General features: G+C 42.7%; 2 long non-coding RNA genes across 2 annotated transcripts in view; one reads left to right on the forward strand and one right to left on the reverse strand.

Annotated features, from left to right (window-relative positions):
• The first annotated feature begins 4,225 nt into the window (after positions 1–4,225).
• The window catches only part of LOC106017510 (uncharacterized), a 290,171-nt gene continuing 272,415 nt past the window's right edge, over positions 4,226–21,981 (forward strand). The window contains exons 1-2 of the long non-coding RNA XR_011810904.1: positions 4,226–4,507; positions 4,746–4,933. This is a non-coding gene — a long non-coding RNA (uncharacterized lncRNA). The remainder of the gene's footprint in view (positions 4,508–4,745; positions 4,934–21,981) is intronic.
• LOC110352952 (uncharacterized) lies at positions 5,590–8,227 on the reverse strand. Its single transcript, XR_002402786.4, has 2 exons — positions 7,826–8,227; positions 5,590–6,439 (listed from the first exon to the last, which is right to left on the reverse strand). It is a non-coding gene; the product is annotated as an uncharacterized lncRNA (long non-coding RNA).

Consider the following 21,981-nt stretch of genomic DNA (forward strand, 5'->3'; position numbering starts at 1 on the left):
CGTACGTGTCATGGCTAAAAGGATGGCCTATTCCAGTGGTGGAGGCATACATTTGTTTTATGGGTGTGTTGCACACAACAACACAAGCCAGTAGATTCTGCTTTTTATTTGGTGGTAATCTTCATCAATAGCAGCTAAATCATTTACAGAAGAAAAATAAATAGGAAGAAAAATTCACATTTATATTCCAGCTGTGTAAAGGGATCTTGGGTTTTCCCCCCATCCTCTCCTCCCAGAGCTTGTCAGCAGTAGGAATTCATACTAATAAAAGCCAGACTTATTTCCAATGCAGGTGTTTCTAGAGTGATTGTAATCTTTCTGATTAACTGCATCTGCAAGAGATCTCATCACGACAAGTAGGGTAGAAGTTAAGAAAGAAGGTGCTCCTAAAGCAGTGAACTGGCAATTAAAATAATATTATAGGCTCTGAGCCTTCTGGGATTGCAGGGGGATTTTGGAAATGCAGCAAAGACCAGTCTGAAGATGTCATTACGCCACCGAGATCTTAGAACCCCGCAGCAGGGTAATGGACTGGCAAGGGCAAAAGAACCTGATGCGATTAGGCAGTGCTGAAATGCAGCTTTTGGAGATTAAGCTGCATGCCTGAGATTAGGGGTCCTTATCAAACTCCGAGCCCCAGCAGACTGCCCAAAGTCATCTGCCCTAAGTCATTAAGGAAATGGCTGCAGAAAAGTGAAGTGCTGATCTTGTAAAAATACCATTTTACTGCTTGTGAAAGTCGCTAGGACTTGGAGACCGGGGTCTTGTTTCCTCACGCAGAGCAGCAACATAAGGTTTGGTACATCGCAAACTGCGTGGCCTCACCCTGTATTTGGCACAACAGCATTTAACTGAGATGGAAATTGATTAACAGATACTAATCAAGGCCACATTTCCTTCTAGCTTCTACGCTGGGGCATGCGAAACATTTGCAGATGGTTGTAATTCCAAGCTGAAGAGAGCAGGATAAATTTACACATGTAAAATGGCTTTCTGGCTGCAGTCTGAGCAGCGTTGTCACAAAAAGGTAACACGGAGAGGTGGAGAGAACCTCAGCTTCTTGATGGTCAGACCTACCCCCTTCTGCTCGCCCTCGCAGCTGCTGGGAGATCTTGGATCTTGTTTCAAATCTTGGATCTTGTTTCAGATCTTGCATCTTATTTCAGATCTTGGATCTTATTTCCTATCTTGCTTGGTTGCCTGGGACAGAGATCCCTTTCCCTTAATGCTCCTCGCTAACCAGAGCCCTCCAGCCATAACAAGATAGGGCCCTCACAGCAGCCTTTTGGGGTGAGGAGTTACCTCCGTGCAGTCAGAAGCAAAACTAAGAGTTTATCCAGGACATTTATGAGGATTTGAACCCTTGAGTGCCAGTCTAACAGCTGATCTTTGGGATGATCTGTCCTGCATCCTGCTTTGTCGTGTGGGTCCAGCTGACATGCAGGTGGGTGGCACAAACAATTCAACCCCCCCTTCTCAGCCAGTACCATGACAGTCCTCTGGTTTTTGCATCATTACTTCTAGAGAGACAAATGGAAGGACTCCTCCCGTGCCATACATCCGTGACCTGGAGTCAAAGGGCTGTCTAAGTTGTTATTGGAGGAGATCCAGTCGTAGAAAGAAAAATTCTTGCCAAATCAGCCAGGGAAAGTTGACTGAAATATGTTTGAACAGACAAATTGTTCGGTCATCTATGCAGCTGCCTCAATAGAGGAAACTGTTATTCCTGGGTAATTTGAAGCAAATACGTGTGTGTATGTATAAACATATGTATTGAGCAGCCTTCCTAGTGGTCACCGTTTCTCGCAGAAAGAAGTCTGAAATCCAAAGGTAGTAGAGAGAGAACTGACAACTACAGATTCAGTGCCTTCCTTGCCCCCAGGATAATCTCCTGTTTCTGCACAGGAGTCCCTGACTCTGGATATTGCTGAGCCCTTGTTCTGTGCAGTGGGAGACGGCACTTCTCATGCTCTAACCATCTGCCCCCATTCCGTCCTGCCTTAGCAAGCCACACCAGATTTCCTTTGCCTCATCACATTCCCCGAAGAGTGGAGAGCCATTTGGTTTAGCCTACCTGGTTGCGAAATCCACAGATGGGATTTCATCAACAGCTGAACATCGCCGCAGAACCACGGTTTGTACTTGTTAGCAAAAACATTTCAAGTGCCCCGTTCTGCATTAATTTGCATCCTGGGACTTGGCAGCGGCACTGCGTTTTGTATTTGTTTTGGGACACCATGAGAAGAAAATCTGTTCCTGTCAGAGCACTCGCCCGTCCCTGCCACCTGCCTCTGCTGGGGTTACAGGACGAGGCTGCTCAGGATCCCAGCAGTACCCGAAGGGTTAAACCCAGTCCCAAGCACTTGTTCTTCCAACATACCCTGCACTCCTCACCCTCCGGGATTTATGGTCATCTAGTCGCATGTTAAAAAGATTATTGGAAAAATATGTAAATGGAAGTTAATAAGTGTAGCAGAGTGGTGTAAAAGCAGACTTATTAGCAACAGGATCCAAGGCTCTGCATATGCTACGTTTCTGTTGCTGGAATTATCATCAAAGAGCTTTCCAAGGCTGCAAGGCCCAGCTGGATTTTACATCTCTGTGCACCAGCCCTGAGCCAAAGCTGGATTTGCAGGTGAAGCAGGCACCGCGGCATGGATGGAGGTGCCTGGGCTGTGTGTCTGTCCCTCACCCGCGCTGCGGTGCTGCCTCCGCGGACAAACAGAGAAAGGTGGTTTTGGGGAGAGCTTTGCTTCAGTCTTCCACCTTCGGTTTAGCAAAAAATAAAAATAAGGGGGAATTTAACAAGGTTTTGTCCTTTAGGTTGAGAGCACACACCACAGCCCTTCCCTTTCCAGGTCTGTTGGAGGCTGTACGTCTTTTTGCCAGCAGCCCACAGGGCAGCGTTGTAACCTTGTTCTTTTCTCCCGTCATTGGCAAAGAGGTTTGAGATGCAAATCGCCAAACAGCAGCGCTGCAAAACTTGTCTGCTTTCAGCACCTGCGTGGCTCATGGCTAGGGTTCCCGTGGCAGCTGGTCTGGGCAGCAGGACCCAGAGAGGAAAGAGCAGAACAAGGTTTTCCCCAGGCTGTCTGCTGTCCTGAGAGCAATGGGGAGATGGCACACACCTGGAGCCCAGGAGGAGAACCAGAGCCACATCTGGGGGTGTCCACGAGGTCGTGGGGAAAGGGACTGCAACAAATTTGGACTGCAAAATTTGGGAGTAACCAGGGTCTCCATTAAACTCCCCATCTGTAATGACCTCTCCATTCTGATTGCACAGCCAACACTGACCCCTTTTGCACCACGAACAGAGCTTTTGGGGCTGCTGCAGGGGTCAGCCTAGCACATGGAGAGCTGTGCAGAGAAAACCCCAGCGCTGCCAGCGGGCCCCGTGCCCAGCTCCACACTGTGCATGCGTGGGCCAGGGGTTCTGCCGGGCGCTTTCATCCCCTGGATCGGGAACCAGATGGACCTATTCAAGTCACCTTAAATCTGGTCTTTGGAAACCTGAGACTGCGAAAGCCCTTAAAAAAAAAAAAAAAAAAAAAGCCCTCAAACAATAACAACAAAACCAGCATGTGACTGAAAGCTGGAATGAGGCACTGCCAGGATTTCTCTTGGCAACCTGTCATTCTAAGAATCTGCTTCTTGCCGCACTTGTGCGAGGCACATTATTGAACATTTCCTGACTATTTGCCCGGGATGCTATAAATGCTGTCCAAATAGCAGGGTCTCGCCTGCCGCTTTGATACATCTGGCTAAATTGCATTAAGCAGCACGCCAGAGGCTGACGGAGTCCCCACAGGACGTGCTCCGTCTGTCAGACTCTCCGAAGAGCCCGGGTGATGAATGATAGCGCTAACATTAAACAGCTTGCCTGTGATGTTTTTCAAGTGTCCCTCCCCAACAGCTTGCCTGCTGCCCTGTCTTCCAGGAGATAACCCAGCACAACAGAATATTACCTCATTAAGAAAGCTAGCTCTAATTAAAACCAGGCAGGGCATCACCTCCCTTATATTAGCTCGAGGGGTCCACCCTGCCATTTAAATTCCTCTCTGGAAGATTAATGTCCACACACGTTGAGAAGGGTGACGTTCTTGGAAGCAGTCAGTTCAGAGCACATGCTGGACGTGGTGAAAATGGGCATCAACAACAAAAATAGCAGTCACAGGTTCTTCAGCTGTTCATGCCATATCCTGGAAGCCGCGTGTGTGTGCTCGTATGTCTGTGTGGTTGGGGGGTGCCGTACAGATACTGGCTTCAAAGAACTAGAGAAACATGATTTAGCCCAAGCCTCACATTAATACTACACAGGCATATTGTTTAGGCACAAGATCTGTATGGCCACAACACGCCTGTCTGTACTCAGAGAAACAGGATACCAGCTGAGGAATATCAAGAACAATTCACAGGACACCCATGGCAGAGCCTTCTACAAACATGCTGTCACATTAACTCCTCTGTTCCTCCCATTACTCCAAGTTTCAGAGTAAAGAACGGCCGGGTAAGAGATGGATTTTGCTGGCCCCCGAATGGACGGAGAGGAAAGGGGAAAATGAATCATATCCTTGAACTCACAGCTCGGTTTTTGTGGCACTCAGGTTTTTCTTCCCTGATGGCTTTCTGGTTTATTTTAAACCAAAGGTTTTAAGTTCAAAAATGACTTAATTTGGAATAATTTGAAGCAAGCCAGTAGCCTCACTTAAGTCACTTACTATTTATTTTGCCTTTTATTCCTGCAGAACATTTGGTGGAGAGCACTGCCATGATTTGTACAGAATTCCCGTCACAGGGGTGGCTTGACACAGCAGAAGCACTTCTAACTTTGGGATATTACTGCTACCACCTGACTGCCAAATCTAAGGACCCCAGGTGATGACCACTGCTGGTGACACAGGCTCCAGGGGTCTTATTCCACCCTGCTCCTCAGGTATGCCAACACAAATAGTTACATTTTCTATTTTCTGCTACATGTGGCTCAGTTCCTTCTGGTGGTTTGTCACCCTAACACCTCCTGCAGTGGTACTGGCCTAAGTCTGGTGGGTGAAATAATGAAAATGAAAAGAAAAATGAAGCCACAATAAGCATAGCCTCCACATGATCTGCAGGACACTGTTTTCAGCAGGATAGTAGAAGAATAATTTTCCAATGTTCTTGGCTGTTCACCTCTAACCTCAGAGCACGAAAGCTCACTGCTTGCCCTTTCAGAGGCCCCAGAACCAACCTTTGTTTCTGATGGTCCACCTAGGGGCCCTATGTGTGGATGGTGTGTTCAGTTCATATTAAACTGGTCAGCAGCCAAGCTATAAGAGTACCTATGGAATCACATTTCTTTTCAGGGAGCCCAGAGGTCCAGCAGCATTACAGTTACATTCAATATGTGTACAGCTGACAATTTCAAGAATATGTACTAACTTTATCAGGTGCTGCTTGCTACACTGAATAAAAGCTTCCCAGTTATTCAAATTAAAATTATCATAAATTATGATGATTTGTGTACTAAACAGCTTTAATTGATAATTGAAGTTGATAATTTCATTGATGAGATGGTCCCTGAAGCCATGAAAAGCATGGTTAGCAGCCCACTGTACTGGAGAACCTTTTTAACAAAAGATGCATTTTCAGTCCTCAAGCATTAGATGAGTCAAATGCAGCTGTCTCTAGATCAGTAGAATGAAGAGTTTTGTTTGGGGAAGGGAGGCATGATAGGTGAAAAATGTGTTTAAGTCATCTATGGGTACAGCCCAGGTTTAGATTTAGGAGTTGCCAATGCTCCATTTCAGTGCAGATTCTTACCAAACCACCCTTCGCATCTTTTTCCCATCTTAGACATCCTTTGAACCACTCTTCCAGGAACCTAAGCTGGGCTTAGACTTTGACCTGAAGAAATGGCTGTCTAAAATCCAAACAGCATGAGCAATAACTTCAGGTCACAGTGGCAATGTTTTGTGAAAGTGCTAAACAAAAAGAAATATGCTTCGTCGGGGTGGGGCTACATTGCTGCTTAATTAGTGGGTCTCTTGGCCAAAACATCTAGTCTAATCTTTGGCTTCTTCACACATTTAGTGGAAACAGGTATCCTGAAAGAAGGCCACTGATCTGCTGTGGATGTCTATTCCCTCGCAAGAGTTTGGCCCCAAAGCTGAGCAAGGGAATTGAGATTTAAAACTGAAACACTAGACCTAGGCTTAGTGCTCACCTTAATGTGCACATAGGGACATAAGAATGGATTTCAAGTGGAAGAGCCAGTTTGGAACCTTGCCCAAGTCTTTGTCCCCAGTGTCAAGATTCAAGAATGATCAAGTGCAACCAAAAAAAAGTTTCTTATTTCTGTGCTCTCCATTTCCTGGTCCCTCATTCAAAGTGAGATTGTCGAGGATTGTCAAGTACTCCAAGCACATCTGTTTTCTTGCAAGATCCAAGGTATCAGGAACATCTGGAAGTGTATCAAGAAGAACTGTTATCAGGACATCATCAGCCTAGTTATAGAAGGTCACCTGAAGAGGGCAGGGAGCTTTAACCAAGCTGGCAGACTTTTGAGGTACTTCTGTTAGTAGTTACAGGACATTGTCACTGGGCTCTCAGCACCGTAACTGACCTTACAGCCCCAAGTGGACTCCTACACCTCCGTTTATGGTGGTGTTTAGACTTGTGAACTGCTTTTTTCCCCATTCTCCCTGTTGTGATTATGAACCAGAACTCTTCATGATGCTTTAAAATGTTACAGGTTTAAAAAACAAAACTAACTCAGGCAATAAATTACATTTTCAGTTTTTCTTTGAATAATCTGCAATAGTCATAAAAATCAAGAGGAAATCATAAAATCCAATATTTACACATGCTAATAACAAAGTGGAAATGACTTTTAAAAACTCTCGACCTCAGTCTGTGTTGCATCCTGCTTGCTAATTCCTTGAAGGATCCCTTAAGGGATATAAGTGGCAAAAGCTCTGGTAGAGCAAAGTGCAGCATAAACTTCTCTACTTCAGTGGTAAAATCCACACTTCATCCAACACCAACTAATGCCATAGTCTCATCCTCACCTGCGTACAAGGAGAGGACTAAATTCAACTGTTTCCAGCAATGGAAATAGCTGAAGGAAATGATGGAACTTGCTGATTTTAGCACTGTGTTCATGTAGATCAGTTGATCTTGCACTACAAGTATCATAACTTACACGTCTGTCCCTCATAAATAGGTGCCTCTAGTTTCCAAATTAATCTTGGATTACTAATAAGCTGTAGCTCTTCTCTTCCATTCTGCCCATCATAACCTTTTTAGCCACGATATAGCAATTCTTAAAACATCATACCTTCTTCCTTCCTAGAACTAGGTCATCTTCCACCATTCAACTGTCTTTCATTCCAAAATTTGATAAAATCTTTTGATCAAGACATTGTTTCTTCATGGCTTCATCAATTCCAGTGGTAAATAAAGTCTTTTTTTCCCCTCTCAGAACCTCAGTAGAGCACCAAAGGACATTCCTTCAAGGTACTGTTTTCCAAGCTGATTGCTTGCAGCTCTGCTTAGTTACAGAGCACTTAAAGCATATGAAGGCTATAACTCCTTAATTTCTTACTCTCTGTAGATGTAGTCTAACGGATTGAATCATTTAACTCTTCTCCCCTCAAGGAAAGCTGCTACATGGCTCTGCACGCACTGCGTAAACGAAGGTTGTAGACTCTCTTACAGTTAACCCAGACCTTGCTTTCATTCTGAGATGACTGTGCAGCAGAATTGACCCCATAAACTGCCTCAGTACCATAAAATTGATTTGCAGCTTCAGAAGGGCTGTGACAGACACATCTCAGGAATATCTTACCTATAGACTACCTTCCTGTTGAAGGTGCTCATTACAGGATCATCTTATTGCAGCAGTCTTCAAGAAGCTAGCATAGTATGTTAGGACGTCCTTGTTGTGCACAAGGTGGTGTGATGAGAACTAAAAGTAAGGATGAAACAAAGCAAATGTTGGCTGACAAATGTTTTCTGACAGCAGGACATGGATGATGCACCATTCTACAAAGAGAAGTCTAGCAAGTCATGGCAGGTGGTAGGTCATCTTATATAGATCTGTCCTGACAAATGCAAATGTTGGGCACATCTGACTTTCTAATGTACTAGGAGACAGTGTTTTTCTAGCTCTAGTTACTTCACTCTTCAAGGTAATTAGTTTCAGCTGAAAACAGCTACAATCCCTCATGCTGACCTCTTGGCAGACCAAGCAAACACCTGCACTAATCAAACAGGGTCTTTTTTTTTTTTTTTTTTTAAAGTTCCTGTTAATACATTAGGCTATTATCAAGATCCAAACTTGTAGGAAAGCTGTGTTAGCAAGACCTCCAGAAGTCCTGTTTCTTTGTGAGCAAGTAACATCTCACCTGAGCCTCTGACACCAGGGCAGTGCCTGTCACACGGCTCATATGCACAAGGAGGCACATGAACACCCACGCCTTGACCTGCATGAGGATACCTCCGATACCTCCATTACATTGTGACACACAAACTTTGGTCATTCTCCATTGCACTAATGCAGAAACTGCTCCACCCCACTTAAAAAAGCTCATTTGAATGTAGCCAGATATTTGTGTTAACTTCCCATGCTGCAAGCTGAGGCCTTTAAATAACATGAGACTTGCAAACAGAGCTGAATGGAGAATGTTTCTCTCATTCCCTGAAAACTGGGAATCTCAAGCATTTTCCCTGCTGAGAGTCATTACAAAACCAGAAACAGCTCACAATAGACTAAACTTATTCCCTTGGGCTGTGGTAAAGCCCATCTTCCACCCCGGCCAGGCCTCCTTTAAGATATTCTGAGTTGTCTTGGCATTAAGCAATAGACACATTTCTGTGGAGTTTTAACTAAGACATTTTCCAGCAGAAGACATGTCAAAATGTTCCTAATGAGACCTTACAATAGAGTCAATCAGTCATATCGTTTGGGAGGTTCAATGGTTAATTCCAGCTTCCAGTTCTGTTGCAGGCCAGATTTGACACAGCTGGGACTGGTTAAATAAGAAACTTGAGACTTAGGATGACACTATTGCAGGCCCAAACATTAGCCTGGGCTAATGACAACAGATCTCTCTCCTCTCAGTACCAAAAGTGACAGGGAAAATAGTCAGGGATGTGTTTTGCTCATTTGCAAATCTAGGACGTTGCAGGCTGGACTGCACAAATCCCCTTTCTCGGACAGCCACGATCTCTACCTACGGTGAATAAACAGGGCAGGCCCTTGACCTCAGTTTCTCCCTGATGCTCAACCAGCCTGTTTTACAGTAACCTTTCGATTCCCACAATCCCCCTCCAAAAGGAAAAGGACTCTTAATTCCCCACAAGTTTCCAGAACATAAACACAACACTAACCTTCAGATAGAAGAATTTATTTGCTTAAGAAAGGTTTTCCAGAGAACGAACTAGTTCCTGACTATAGAATCAGGGTTTAGCCATATAAACTCACTTTGGGGTCTGTAGTACAGGATATGAACATGAATGAAACATTAAAAATATGAGTTGAGAATAAAAGCTCTCCCTAAATCTCCCTTATTGTATAAGCTGCTATGAATTAAAGCCCTTTCAGGCTGATTTTTAGTCATCAACATAATTATTTAGGAACATTTTCCAGACCAATGTTTTTTACAAGTATTTTAACAACCTGCAAATCAGGAAACTGTAAATCAGCGAAATGAACTGAAATCAGCAATCACGAGGCAGGAGGCCCCTGGCTTGGGCTGTGACAGCATGCCGTGAGGAGCGGCAGCTCTAGCTTGAGAGCTCTGGGAACTCTTGCTGCAGATAGGCCTGAGCTAAAAGCTGCTGGAGCTGGGGATTCAGCAAGGCTAAAAGCGTTCAGCTCCAGTGCTGTGAGCTGGAACACTCTTAAATTCTGTTCTCATTGTGAAAGATGGGACAGAGCAATACCCTACCTTTGGATTCTCTCTTCTCTCCAAGCAGGACAAAGCTAGAACCAAAAACTCTTTGCAAAGGATCTTCTTCCTTTCCCCAGAATTAATTTCCCCAGTTCTGCTTTGCTTACATATGCCCAACTTGAGGTGGTAGGTTTTGGAGCCTTAGGGAGAGCAAAGCTTAAGTCTAGTGCCAAAAAAAGGTAGGCGGATGCTTTCTAGAGGTGTACTCCATCACCTGCCTGGGTCAGCCACATGTTAAAGCTGAATACAGAACCCTCTTTCATGGTGTAGGTATGGCCTCAGTTTCTCTGGAAAGTTTATTTTTATTTTTTATATTTTATTTTATTTTTATAGCCCACTAAGGCAGTTTAGTCACAGGTATTCAACGCCTTTAATTCAGTCCTTGTAAATACAGTTGAGACGCAGCCCTTGGATTCAGCGGCCAGCAATCTGTTTGAAAGGCAGATGTCTGATCTTTGGTAAAGGATTCGTGTGCCAGAATCCAAAATCCATCCTGTCCAACTCTTATGACATGGCAGAAAAGTGAAGCCAGTGAAGTCCCTACTCTGTTCTGCCTGGGGATGAAGTGCCACGATGAATGGCTTTCCTAGGAGCAAGGGCCAGCATGTACGAGTTTAAAGGTGAAATCTTCCAGCTGGCTCCAAGAGGCTGAGATACTGCATTGCAGGCCTCTGTGACATCCTATCATTGAGAACATGGTCATTTTTGCTGACTAAAAGATGCCACAGCTCTCAGACTTCTACCCCAAAATATTCAATACTTCTGACAGCTGCAGCATGGATTTTCAAAGCCATTTGTACAGATACCTGGGTTCCTGAAAGTTTGGGCCGTGTACCTCAAAGCATACTACTGTCATCTCCTTTGATCCTGTCTGCAGCTTTCTGGGCTTTAGTTTCATCATCTGCAGAGAGACTAGGGTCTGCTTTGCGAAGCCTGAGAGGTGGTTTTGTGCAAGGAGTTGCACTATCGAGGTGACTTGGAGCTTCGGAAAGTTAGCGGGACACCCTGTGCCTGGAGAAATCCCTGCACTAGGATTTGCCACAGGTATGTTAGCTAACAAGGAAAGAAGCCGTGTGCCTACATGAATGCAAGGAGTTTGCCAGAGCAGGACAAGCGAGGAAACCACAGACCTCTTCAATAGTGCAAGATACAGAGAACTATCAGTCTTTTAGCTAGAAAGAAAAGGTGTCTGCAGTTACAGGACCTCCCCTGGGCTGGACTTCCAGCCTTCCCGATGAGACAGAAACTAGCCACAAGTCCAAAAGCATTAAGGAAACATAAAGTTTTATGGTGAGATGTATCGGTCTAGCAAGATTTGAGATTGTTTTTTCACAAGCTCACAGCCCTCAAGTGTCACAAACACAACACAGAGCTCATCCCATGAGAAGAAAGGGAAACTGTATTAAGTCTCAGGCGTAGTCTTCGATCCTGCAAGCCCAGGGATTCATTCCCGTGGTGGCCTATCTGAACATAGTTATCTAGTAGTTCAGCAGCTGTTGTTCACTACGCTTTTACCAGGGCAACCTACAGCAAAGCTTAATTTATTTGAAAAGTTTTCGTAAATATATGGTACAACTTTAAAAAAGCTTAAGCAAAAGTAAACAATAGCAACATAAAACTCCTATATTTAATTTCCTTCCTAGCTAGTACTTATGTATAAGACATCAAAAGAGCTTTCCCCACAAAAAAGAAATAAGAAGTAAAACCCTGCAGAGCTTCTTAAATGGCCAGACCTCTGAGGAAGTCCCAGTGATCACTCACATTTGGTGGTAACCACACACAGGGGCTGTATGAAAGGTGAGGTCCAGGAGCTTCTCTCTTATAAAAGGACTGAGGTAGGAAAAAGGATGAGAGGAAAATAAATGAGCTTTATGAGTTTTAATCTTTTCTCAATACTAATGTTTTCACAGGACTTTGAGCAGAGTCCTTCTGTCGTTTCTGAGAGGCTGTGTGTTTTTTTTTCCTCATTCTATCTCCAGAGTTTCCCCCAGGCTTTGCAAGTTTCTGTCGCAGCACAGAATAGGTTAGTGTTCTCTGAAGCTGAGAGTGGTGGCTCTCCCTACTGAACTTCCTTCCATAAGGAAAATGCAGTAGGGTTACCAGGAGGGCTGGCAGCAATTTCTTAAACAGTCTTTTGAAAGTTTTTTTTTTTCTTCTTTTTTTCCAAATCATAGCAAATAGCACACACAAAGCTATTCAGTCCTCCCATCTCCTTGCACAGGCTGTCAGAAAAGCTGGCAGCTGCCACAAGGAGCTGAAAAAAAAAATCATCATTATACTCTAGGCAGCTTGAAATCAAATAATATGCGCACACAAAAGGTTTTCATTTTGGAGCTATTGTGCCTGGCTTATTTTGGAGGAGGGGAGAAAGAGACCTATTGTCTCTTAAAAAGCAAAATAGTGGCCTGGTTTGAGTTCTGCAGGAATGGGGTGATCTGTGTGCTATTAGCCGACAGTAAAGACATCCTCTTTGCAGAGCTTGCTCACTGCTCCACTTAGTTTGCGACTGGTAACTGCCAAATCCCCACAGGGTAAGAGGCCTTGCACTCCAGCTGTTGGAGAAGTAATATCCCCCACTGCTCAGCATGATAGGAGAGTAATAAAAACATCATTTCTAATAGGAAAATGATGCTTGCAGAAGCAAATGGAGACTGGCTTGCTTAACAAGGAGGGGGCTTTGGGAAGAACAAAGCCATTCTTAGCAAGCTTGCAGATGAAACCTTGAACAGAGCAAAAAGTGTCACAGAATCCCCCAAATCTAGGCAGATAGTGAAACTTTATAGGTTTTTGTAACAGCTGTATAAAGTCCCGTTAAATTTTTAATTGACTCTCCAATTCTATATGAAAAAGAGGTTTAGGAGCTTTCTAGAAGAAAAATACTCCCATTTTCAAGGAATTACTGCAACTTTGCTCAGAGCCTTCGCTTTTGTCCCTGCCTCTACTTTTACAAACAAAAGAGGTATTAAAGAAAACTACTGGCTGTGGGCACAAAGTGTCTACGGTGTCTGAGTTCTGTCTTTGTCAAGGGCTTAACGCTGATCAGAACTGTGAGCACAGAGCAGTTGAATGACACTTTTATAAGTCAATTTTTCATTATACAATCTTGCTTGGGTGCTCTTAAAAATATATAGGAAAGATTGTACCAAACTGTAAACTTCATAATTATTTCATCATGGCCTATCTTGCTCCAGCCTGTTCGTAGCAGCACTCTTCCAGTTACAAAGAAATGAATTTGTTTGGGAAAAAAACCCACAACAAGGGAGAAAATTTGAGTTTGTTGCATCTGCTTGGTACACAAGCTAAAGGCGTTAATTCTGAAGTGATCTCTCTCTGGCTGCCTCGTGCATTGAGCTGGTCTGCAGGAGTTGCTCAATATCCGTGTGTTTCTTCAGTTAGGCTTTGAAAAAACAACTACACGGTAGGCTTCTTTACCCTTATCTGGCCTGGAAGCCCCTTTGCAAAGAATTGCTCTTGGCAGGAAAAGTGTCAGCATAGTTCAGGCCGATGAGATCACTGCAAATTAACCATTGGCTTTGGTGATATCCCATGCTGCCTCTTTGCAAGAGAGGAAAAAATTGCATCCACTTCCATTTCTTCTTTCTTTCTTTCTTTCTTTTTTTTTTTTTTTTTTAAAATTTAATTTAATGGAGATAGGTTAGATAATTCTGTAACAATGTCTTGATTAAAAGAATGGAATTATTCAAGGGACCTAGCCAAGTCTCTTTTGGGTAAAAGACATAATAGAAAATCCTTATTCTTGAGCTTTTCCACACCCTAACAGGATCAGAGAACTTTAAGTTTTAAGTGGTTTGGAGTTTTGGTTGCAATTTCCTCCTGCAGTAAGTGCTGCTTTCTTAAAATGCAACTCCCTTGGACTAGGAGGTGCAAATGAGTATAAAGTGAAATGATTCAAACTCGTCTGAGTCTCTATGCTCAGGTGCAAATAACACCAAAAGCATTTTTAATATCTTAAAAAGATGTTTCTCTTTTCCCACTTAAATAATCTCAGGCATTAGGGAAAAAAAAAATCCCTTTGTGTTCAGTTGGTTTTAATGAGGAATCTTAAGCATGGTATCTGGAGCAGCTTGGACTCCCTGTGTGTGTAAGCACATGGTGCCTCTTTCCACGCGAGGCTCACAGAAGCTGTCTTAGTCGAAGCACCAGGACAGCAAAGAAATCCTGTAGAGAAAATGAAAACAACTGTAAGATTTTATGTTTTTCATCAGTCAAAACATGATCAAACTAAGAAAACGGAGAGATTGAAAATTAACATTTCAAACTTCTCAGCGACAGGATAGAACGACTTTCTCTGTAGGAATTTGTCATTTGAAAAAGAAGTGACTGCTTCAGCAATGAGCATTAAAGGATCTATTATGATACTGAAATGAACTGGTCTGCTTCCATTCAGCTGAGCACAATGGTATAGGCATGCACTAGTTGTTCATTGTAATGTTGTTTCTAAACCCAGATTTATGTGTAAAGTGGCCTGAAACATCCCCCTCTCTTACTTCTGGGAGACTGGAGCAAAGCTGGGATTTTTTTTATTTGTGGAGAAAAAAAAATAATCTTGTTGGATTTCTGACATCTAAGGAGAATGATGTGAAAATATCTTTGGATCAAGCTTGTCACTTACTTGTTTCAGACTGTTTCATATTCAAAAGTTTTGTGAATCTTGGATCAGGCATGTTCCATTTCAGACTATTTCTAAGTTGGCTTTTATAAACACTCAGCATCAAAATCCTTAAAGATTAATGACGGATCTCATACCCAGGCATCTGTGAGTTTCCTTCCTTGATGTTCTGAAGGGTGTTCCCATGACTGCAAGGATAATGTTGGTAGGAGTGATGAAGCCAGAAATGTCTCCCAAGTCAGACATACTAAAGGATAAAGAAGAAATAAAACTCAGTTAAATACTGAAAAAAAAGCCTCAGACAGACCAGCCCCCAAGCAATGGGGTAATATGGATAGAGGACCTGCAGGGGGAGAGGACTGGAATTTGGAAGCGTACAACTTCTGAGTTGAAGTGGCCAGAAAACTTCTAAATGATATGAAACAAGTAAGAAAGTCTCATATGCAGCCTTGTTTATTTGAAGACCGAGTATCTCCTACTTATTTTTATAATATGGGAAATGAACTCTAAGTCAAAGGACTGGGCCTCCATAGTATCATGTCATTCCAAAAGCTCTCTGTGTAATTCCCTGCAGAAATATACTGGGTTGTAAAGACTCAGAGGCAAGAAGTGGGAAAAGCCTTTGGATAAGTGATAGTGTTCAAAAGTTCTTATTTTTGAAGCTATCAGTGAATATTACTTTTTTTCAGAATAAAAAGAGAATGTACAGTTTTGATCATAACGGTTTGTATGAACTTACATTAGAAGCACACATGGAAATTAAAATCGCATTCTATGAGGAATGTAAAAGGATAAAGGTCTATCTTCTAAAAGATGGCACCAAACTTCATGGCATTAAATACTACAGCGATGAGTTAGTTTTGCAATAGCTAACATAGCTGCGGAGAGCACTAGAAGAAAATTTGTAAGCTTAAATGGAGCTGCAGTCAGTCAGTCTGACACTGTATTTATTTACCTACCTACTGTGACCTTCTGAAATAAAATTCACGAGCCCATGAGACGAGACAGAATACTTGACATACCCAGAAAACCCAGGTATTGCTGATCAGACCTGAGAGCAGGTTTAAGAGGTTATAGAAACCTGTTGTTAGGGAATGGGAGGTTTCTTAGAAGCATGGAGGGGAAACTTGCAGCTGCAAGTTTAGGTGTAGAAGCCAAGAGGGCTATTGCAGAGACAATTATTTGTGTTTAGAAGGAGAAGCCACCTTATGCTGAGGATTGCAATAAAGCTGAAGGACGAGTTAAATGACGCACCAGATAATAAAACACAGTAGAGATGACAGAAGAGAAGAAAAGTATTAATAATATGAATGCATTTTACAAGAATATCCATGTGTGGAGGAGTGAGTGAGCATGATTAAGGACAAAAGTGGAAATTATAGTGTAACTATAAAAAGATAGAGAAAATACTGTGATCTCTTTAATAGTGAGGTGGAAAAAAAGAGATACTGGCTGTAATCCAGACAGCTCAGCTGTTTTGTAGAAATACCACATTTTGAGGAGCTTTGAGAGACAATTACAATTCTCAGGACCAATAAAGCACCAGGGGCTGATAGTGTTCCTGCTGCATTATTGAAAACAGGAGGGCCTACACGAACTCAAAGACTTTAGAAACTGATTTGGTTTTGGAAGCTTGAAAAAATTCCAAGTGAATATGCCCAAGTCTGAAAAAAAGGAGAAAACAGAATGGAAGAAATATTGCAGCATTTTTCCTTTTCTGCACAGCCTAGTTTGTCCAATCTGCTTTGTCAAGAGACATATTTTTCACAGAGGGGAGAGACTTGATCCATGAGCTGCGCAAGAGAGGGCAGGAATGGGATCAAGATATACATATCTTTCTGGGTATGCATATATGTTTGCGCTGTACATGGAGCTTTTAAGGAGCTTTAAGAAAGTCCTTGCATTTTTCATAAATCGACTCTCAGCAGAAAAAGGATCTGCGTAGCTTGAAACAAATAACAGGAGACTGCAACCGTGAGCTGGTTGAAATGGCAAAGGTTATATATTCTGCTCTATTTGGCTTCGGTGAAGGATTAAGCTAGCGAGGTGTATCGTTCCTGATACTTTTAATATGACTGCGTAGGGATTAATATGCTCGTTGCCAAATTCTCAGATTGGTGTGAATTTAAATGGCTTTCATTTGCTTTTTGGCCATGGTGGTTAGTTAACTATCACCAGAGGAAATATAGCTCAAAAGAGAGCTGGAGACCTGAAGGTACTGCAAAGAAAAAAACAATCTCCAAACAGTGCTTATATCTGAAGAAAATAAAACCCAATTGTTAGCTTAAGATCATCTTGGGGAAGCCTCTCTAAGAGTCAATAAATACTCTAGATTATGTTGATGTTAAATGCTCTGAACAGCTACCTCAGAGGAAACTAAGGCTTGCTAAAAGCCAGAATGAGGTTACATTATTTTCTGCAGGTAACTCTTCAGTCCAAAATAAGGAGAGAGATCAAGCTGCAGAGATACAACTTGTTGGACCTTTTTTAAGATGGAAGAATGACAACTAAATATTTTAGACGAAGCACTGAGATAGATTTTTGGAGAATGTGGGTCAAAACATGTAGAGAAGATTTAATAAAGATGAGCTTGAAGTCTATAAAGAACCTAATATAGTAAAGGTAGTGAAATCCCTAGCCATTTTGCTGGCAGAGCCTACGTTTGGGATGATGGAAGACAGAACAGCTGAGCATTTCTTGGAAGGCTCTTCTCATGGTATTTGACCTGGGTGCTGATCAAAGAGACAGCCATTACCGAGCATGACCAAGGGCCCTTAATGTCTACTAGTAACGATGGAGAAAAAACGTCCTTGACAGTCTTAGCAAATCGTGAAAAGAACCAGAGATTTTTGGGGTGTGTAGAGCTAGTAAATAAGTAACTAGTACTGTATTAAAAGTTGGACATCACAACAGTGTTTCTGTAATAGCAGATGGGATGCAGGACGAGTGCACCAAGGATTTTGTATGGAGGACGCTGGAGGATAGATCCGACCCAATTATTTTGCATTGATGCAGATATGAAAATCAGGCCAAAATGCTTGGGAGGATTTAAAAAAATTTGAGCTGTTGGACTAACAACTGTGAGAGAAGGCAGCTTGGCTGAAGGGCCGGACACTGGTCTTTGGAAGGATTCTGATGGTTGGAGTCATGTCTACAAGTTTTGGGCTGTGTTTTGGTTTTCATGTGAATTCTTAGATAAAAAGTGTCATGCTGTAGATAAGGAGCTGTAAATGCAAACGACTTGGATAATTCTGATATGAAAGTTGGCCTTGAACCATTTCTTCACTTAATTCTTGTATTCTAACCTTCTCAACTGCTAGCACAACATTTTTATGGCTTGGACTAACTCTTCATACCATTCACTCATATAAGGACTTCTGTCCTTAGCTAGCCTGAAATAGCTGTTCTAGGATATGAGACGTGTGGATGAAGCTCTGTCATATGGCTGGTTCTCAGGACCCAGGATTTTTGTGTTGCTTTGCAAGGTTTGAACTCTGGATATCCATCTAGTTTTTCATTTGTTAAAACTTTTTATTCTACACTGACATTTAGTCTGGTCAACATTCAGTGATACCTCTCTAGGTGATTGCCTTGTTGTTCTGGGAATGTCTGATTACATCTTTTGGGAGCTGATGTGTGGACATTTCCCAGCTTCAGAAATAACTTTGGTTTAAATTCCTTAATGTTCTGTGATTGTACGTCAGTCTTCCTTCCCAGTATCCTCTCTTGGACAAAAAAAAAACCACACAAACTGTTTATAGGTACATATATAGGTACATGTAGTTATTATATATACACAAACATATGTATGTGGATACATGTATATATGTTGATAGGTACATATACAAACATTTCCATATATATGTGTATATGTGCATGTATGTGCACACACATGTACACACAGATATAAAGTCTCAATTCCTTCCTTTGTGATCTCCCTCTCAGCTCGTCATGCTGGCCCTTTGCTTATTCTGTCACAGTCCCTCTTGCAAAGGTTTTCCAAGTCAGAACTTTTCTCTGCATCCTACTTCCTCTTTACAGTTTTAAAAAACAAGTTGTTCTTCCTCCAGTCGCTTTTGTTCCCATGACTCTTTCTCAGACTTTTGCATTAGCCATTAGTATCCTGTTGCCCCTGATAGCTCACTGAACTTGGTCTTGAGTCAATGGTCTTGTTTTGAGCCGATTAGAAAAGATTTCCTTTTCTTTATCAAAGCTAAACAAAAACGAGGAAATTAAATTAAATACAAAAGTATGTTTAAATAACAGTAGGGTTGTGACATGAGGCAGGAAGCTCAAAGATAAGGCTGATGATCTGCCCAGAACTTCGGAGTGGAGAGGCGCTGCTGCAGGAATGAAGGGCAGAATGTCAGCCATCATATAGCATTTTTGGGGGGTTTAATCAGTTGTCTATCGGAGCAGTGATTGTGTGCAGTAAGTAAGAAAATAGCATCTATTGACTGGTCTGGGAGGAAGGGGACGTGTAATCTTCCATTGCACTTAGCACTGTCATTCTCTGCAGGCTGGGATCTGAATACCTTCCTGCAGCGGATATAGCATGTGTGCTGTGGGCAAAGATGCAGGAAATATAGCCACAAAATTTAAAAGGACCTCTGAATGACTATCCTCACAGCGTTGCTCATTCATGAATTGATGAGATAATGTCTGTTTGACATTTCAGGTTACTTCTAAGGCAAGGAACATTGCTAAACTGGGCGCCTTTTGCTGACCTTGCTCAACATCTTGATTGCTAATCCTTTTCAGATAGGTACTTTTATAGCCTTGTACAGACAGAGTGAAAGCATTAGTTTATGCTTCCCTTTCTTTCCATAATTTCCATTAAAAATAAAACTTGTATCTGTACTTGATGTTAAAGGAGCTGGATTATTGTTGTGGTTGAAAACCTCATTTTAGTAACTTGAGTACATCTATTGTAGATTCCTTCAGATTATAAATTACAGCTATTAAGTGACCATTCATCCTGAATCTTACAGAGATTTTTCATACTCCCCCTCCATGCAGGTGTCTGCTAATTTGTGTCCAAGAGCTTGATAGAGCAGTAGTTGAATGCTGAACAGCTTGAAGCAGCAAGACAACTCAGCTGTTGAACTGCACTGAGTTGTCCTGGGAGGGATTCCCTGGGGGAGAAAGATTCAGTGTTAGCTGGAACTCCTAAAGCACAAACACTCCAATGAAACAGCAAGAGAAAAAATTGAGCTTCAGTGCTCCAGAAGCCCTCGTCTGTCTGGTAGCTGTTGACCAGTTAGCTGGATGCTTGGAAGCAGCTTAAACAGTACAGGAAGGAAGAGAGACGGGAATCTGACAGCTCAAAGGAAGACGTTGCTCATGTGAAAGATGTGTTTGGCATTGTAGGAGTTGAAATGTCTGCTCTGCTAATCCCCTGTAGTTTTGGTTGTTACAACCTCTGTCCTAAGCAGAAGTTATGATGCTCACATGTTCATGAGCAGACTGAGAACCAAGTGCAGAGTTAAAGATGGCCAAAAGAAAACTGTTCTTTATGCTAGCAAATCTTTGGGCATGGACACATGGAAAAAGTGTGAATAACACACGATAAGAACTGCAGGTCTTTTGACTTGCTCCTACTGTTACAAGGGCTATGGTAAATCTTCCTTTCTAAAACCTGAGCCTAAGTAATCTGCGCCCCTAAATTGAGCATCTCAATTGAGCATCTCAAATGAGCATCATCCTGCTTAATGTGAGTTCATTTACATTGCACTCACTCTAAATATTTCTTTGGGTATGTTTTTATTTTTAAATAATGTGTTTAAAGTTCTCTCAAAAACCAGACTATAGAATAAAAGTTCAAGGGATGGCCCTCAGGGCCGTGCTCTTTGTTGGCGTCCTGTTGTCGGATGGCTGCAAGGACAAAAATGCCATAGCTCTGCTAATAAGGATAAAAGGAACCCAAAGCATGAACTAAACCCCCGACTTACTATAAATTCAGTGTCGTTTGTTTCTTTCAGGTTAGTTGAGCACTGGCAACTCCCAGCATTTTCAGTTTGGAGGTATTGCAGATGTTGTGTCTTGGAAAACTTTGACTCAGTTAACTATTTTGGTAAAATGCATGGGCCTGAGGGGGCTATGAACATAGTCAAACCTCATATAAAAGTGTGTTGAGGTCCTGCAATGCAATGTATCCCATGCTTTAAAAACTAAAAGGGTAGATTTAGATTAGATATTTGGAAGAAATTCTTTACTGTGAGGGCGGTGGGGCACTGGAGCAGGTTGCCCACAGGAGCTGCGGGTGCCCCATCCCTGGTGGTGCCCAAGGCCAGGCTGGGTGGGATTTGGGCAGCCTTGGGCTGGTGGGAAGGGTCCCTGCCCATGGCAGGGGGTGGAACCAGGTGGGGCTTTGAGGTCCTCCCAACCCAAACCATTCTCTGACTCTTTGATTATTTATATATATAAACAAAAAATGCTTTAAGAATGAGAAAAATAGTTGATGTCCTGGAAGGCTGACCAGCCAGAACACACTGGGGCAGGTTTGGTGGAGAGATGCACCTGGCGCATCAACCCCACCTGGATCTCTAACAGCATCCTGTGCAAAGCAGGTGTTGGCAGGACATAAAGCTTCTTCCCCTTGCTTATCTGTGGCTGTTATCAGGTGAAGCCCCTGCTGGAATGCTGGCTAGTGGGAGAGAATGCACACCAGTGACCCTTAAATTATAAAAATGCCTAAGGCTTGGGACCACCTGGAAGAGGATGTTTAAGAGAAATCGAGATGACTGATGACTTTCCCTGTTTTTTTTCTTTTTTTTTTGTTCTCCTGATTGTTGTTGTCACTCCAAATGCCAGCCCCTCACAGCCTTATCCTGCTCCATCTCAGCGTTAGTTTAACAGAGTGGATGGTTTCCTTTGCCTGTGGCAATTCAGGGCTCATCCATCTGGAAAGACGTGCCACAGTGTGTGTGAGAATTCGGCTCGGCAGGAAGGAATACCAGTTACTTCGCCTTAATGATTGACAGAGTCCCTGTAATTATAGCTACACCAGCTGATACCCTGTGTGCTTTCTCCCTCCTGCCACCAATTTGGATACATCCTGTGTGTTTGTATTTGCATTTCTTCCCCCCTCATTGGAGCAGAGAGAGGGTTGTTGAAGAGGTGTTTTGATTCACTCTTCTTCCTGTGCAAACCACTATCTTTGTGGCATTTGTTCACAGGAGATCTTTTAAAGCTGAAGGTGGAGATGCTCTTTGTTAGATAAGGCCACCTTGCTGTTCTTTGCTTAGCTGATCCTCCCCAGCCCCAATGGAGGATCCCTGATCCCTCTCTCTGACCCCTGGTCTCTCTTCTGCCAGTATCAGATTTTCTTTGCATGACTGGATGTTCCCCCCTGCTATGCTGTTTCGAGTTTTTGTTCTCTTTTGGACACACAGTGCAAAGAGGAGCCCAACAGGAGGA

The sequence above is a fragment of the Anas platyrhynchos genome, chromosome 8 (assembly GCF_047663525.1).
Source record: "Anas platyrhynchos isolate ZD024472 breed Pekin duck chromosome 8, IASCAAS_PekinDuck_T2T, whole genome shotgun sequence".
Taxonomy (NCBI): Eukaryota; Metazoa; Chordata; class Aves; order Anseriformes; family Anatidae; genus Anas; species Anas platyrhynchos.